We start from the raw sequence: 3623 nt of genomic DNA on the forward strand, positions 1-3623 counted from the left end.
TAAATTAACTTTTGATTAAATAAAAACAAAATATAAAGATAACATACACGCAGCATTTCGTCGGTTTCATTAACTTTTTAATAACACAACAAGAGTTGGTATACAAATAATATGAAAAATAGTTTATAGCACTAAGGTTGTGTTTGTTTTTTCTGCTGGAAAATGTCTGCAGTCTGCGGACCACATCTGCAGGCATCTGCAGAAGAAGAGGTGAACCAAATGTCTGCAGTCTGCAAGGAGAAGAGCGTTTGTTTTTTTTTTCCTAATAAAACCACTTCACAGTTCTCATACACACCACACACACAAGACTCCTCTCTCTCTCTACTCTCTCTACTCTCTCTCTCTCTACAATCTGCACCACCACCGCCCATAGCACCACCACCACCACCTCCGCCATAGCACCACCACCATCATCTCACCACCGCCATCATCACACCACCGCCATCATCACACCACCTCCATCTCACCGCCGCCATCATCTCACCGCCGCCATCATCTCACCGCTGCCATCAGAAAGAAAGAGAGGGAACCAGAGAGAGGAGAGAACTGGCGGAGCCGCCGCCGTCTCCGACCTTCCGTCTCCGACCTTCATCTCCGCCATCACACCACCGCCTTCATCTCACCACCGCCATCACACCGGTAAACACCCATCTTTTTCCCCTGTTCTCCTATAACTCTCTGTTTCGATTTGGGGGTTTTGATTTGGATGATGCTGATGATGTCAGCGGTGGTGGTGGGTTTCGATTTGGAGGTTTTGTTTGCAGATGAAGATGATGGTTGGTTGGTGGGTTTCGGAGGAGATGGAGAAGAGGAGTATTGGTGAAGAGGTGAGAAGAGGTTAGAAGACATGGGCTAATGTCTGTGTGGGGAAGAGGTCTCGCAGACCTTTTTTAATGAAAGGTCTGCGAGAAAACAAACAAGCTGCAGGACCCAAAGGTCTGCGCGCGTCTGCGCGACGCAGACAAAAGTGGCCAGAAGTGTTTCTGGCAGGAAAACAAACAGAACCTAAAAGTCTAAAACACATAGTTAAAAGTATATAAAATCTAAGATAAAGATTGAAAAAAATAAAATGTCTTAGCCACCAGGCACTTATTAAATACTCTTAAGCATAACTTTTTAGTTATATATTGTTTTTAGCCCAGTTGGGTATCCCCACTTGGGTTAAGTTGGGCCGGCTTCCTCCTTGGAGGTCGCCGGTTTGACTTCTGGCTGCGGCATACGGGGGTGGGAGTCCCAATGATGGATCGTTCCTACCGAGGCATGGTGCGGTCCTGAGGGTAACCCGGTTTTACCCAGCTGTTACCCCAGCGAGTCTCTCGTGTGGGGGCAGTATGGTTTCCGGGCGGAAGTCAGCTTGCGCAACGGCCGGGGCCCGATCGAACATCGCGTCCGGAAGAACGGGGCTGACGGGGGAATGTCTTTGACATGACCCCGGAGACCAATTCGGTCTTGTACAGAGAAAGTCTCCTTCCAAAAAAAATATATTGTTTTTAGCCATCAGGCACTTATAATAGTTAAGAACCAAAAAACAACCCGTTTTCAATATCGGATCATACTTTCAGTTGATCATGACGGATCAGATATGGGAAGGGAATGATCCCGATTCATGGACATAAGAGATGTTGATCTCAACCATTATTTAAAACTAGAATTTTGACTCGTCGCTTTGCGGCGACGTCGAAACTTAAAGTAACTCGAATTTGTACCGTCAAATATTTGATTTGACTCGTTTTCAAACAAAATTTATGTCAAAACGTAGACCAACTAAAAACATACATAAAATAAGCACGAAAACGTATTATATTTGACCTGCTTGACTCATTGCCGAGAAAAAATTATGTCAAAACGTAAACCAACTTAGATTTACACTGAAACATATTTAAAAAAAAAACACGTAAGAAAATAGTGTTTTTTAAGTTAAAGAATGGTACCGTGCGTTAAAGAAGCGTTGAAACATAAAGTAACTCGAACTTATATGCCGCATAGTAAAAACGTATGATGTATGTTTGACCAGACTCCTTTTAATGTATGACAAAACGTAAACCAATTTGAATCTATTCTGACACGTACTTAAAATAAATAAAAAAAACAAAAAAAGGGAAAAGCAAATCACTTGGCTACATTGATTTGCTATATGTGAATAGTTATATAGTAGTATTTTCACCCACCGCACGTTGCGGCGGCAATGAAACTTAAAATAACTCGAATTTATATTGTTAAATATTTGATCTGACTTGTTTCGAACAAAATTTACATCAAAATGTAGAACAAATGAAAACATACATAAAAATAAGAATGAAAATATATTATATTTGATCTAACTCATTATCAAGAAAAAATTACGTCAAAACATAAACCAACTTGAAGTTATGCCGAAACGTACTTAAAACATGTAAGAAAGTAGTTTTTTTTTAGTTAAAGAATGGTATCGGGCGTTGAGGCAACATTAAAACGTAAAGTCATTCAAACTTATACCGTCTAGTGAAAACACATTATATTTGAGAAAAAAACAAACAAAAAAAACCAAAAATAAAAGACTAAAACTATAAAAAAAAAGAAAATAAGAAAAGGAAACAAAAAAAGGGAAACCATGAGTTAACAATGGCTACCATGAAAACCATTTTGAGATATGTTAATATATAATAGAACTAGTGCTAATACTCGCAAATATCGCGGTTTTGACAAAATGATATGTCTTTTACGTTTTGACAAAAAAAATTACGTTTATGATGAACATAATAAAGTTCTACGAATGAAATTATTATGAAAATCTGAAGTTTATAAAGTAAATAGAACAAACTAACGTACTATTGATATAAAATAAACGAAAGATAACAACAGCCACCTCATTGCATTTATATTTGCCATAAACAGATATGTTATGATTATTTAAAACAAATAAGCTCATATATATATATATATATATATATATATATATATATATATATATATATATAATGTTAGGCCTTAAGGTTGTAGTATTTCAAAATCGCTCCACCAAATTTTACTCATTCACCCGTATATGTGTAAGCTTAATTATTGAAAATAGTCATAATATATATAATATATGATATCTCAAAGATACAATAAACACTTACATCACCATGACTAATTATCAACCTTTTATACATAATTCGTAAGATGAGCGAAATCAAGAGCCTGATCACAAAACAAACATAATATGATCTAATTGAGAGTTTTTAGTTCATTAAATTAATTAACTCAATATATTTATGCAGATTCAACAAAAAAAAGGAAAAAAAAACATATCAGTATGGATAGCGTCGAGAACTTGCATATTGCACCTTCAAGATCAAAGATCAATGAAGTTATTTGTCAATGCTTTTATCAACGTATGGGCATCCCTTACTGCTGAATCATGCACCCATAGTGAACCTGCAATCTGTAACATGACTTTCAAAGTCAACCATAACACTTTCTAAATTCAAAATTCTCTTTTATGGTTTGATAGTTTCTTGTTAAATTTTTTCCCTAAAATAGTTATCTTTCATGAAAATCAATATAGAATAAAATACATATTTGAAAATACATTTATTCTCATAAAAAGGTAAAAAGTGAGCTCTATTTTGTACATGTAGGTGGCATCTAGTGCACAAATAAGT

The 3623-nt window shown here is 36.4% G+C and overlaps 1 long non-coding RNA gene across 1 annotated transcript; it reads left to right on the plus strand.

Moving 5' to 3' along the window:
• The first annotated feature begins 377 nt into the window (after positions 1-377).
• On the plus strand, positions 378-1480 carry LOC118487312. Its single transcript, XR_004881314.1, has 2 exons — positions 378-639; positions 765-1480. It is a non-coding gene; the product is annotated as an uncharacterized LOC118487312 (long non-coding RNA).
• The last annotated feature ends 2143 nt before the right edge of the window (positions 1481-3623 follow it).

The sequence above is a fragment of the Helianthus annuus genome, chromosome 15 (genome assembly GCF_002127325.2).
Source record: "Helianthus annuus cultivar XRQ/B chromosome 15, HanXRQr2.0-SUNRISE, whole genome shotgun sequence".
Lineage (NCBI taxonomy): Eukaryota > Viridiplantae > Streptophyta > Magnoliopsida > Asterales > Asteraceae > Helianthus > Helianthus annuus.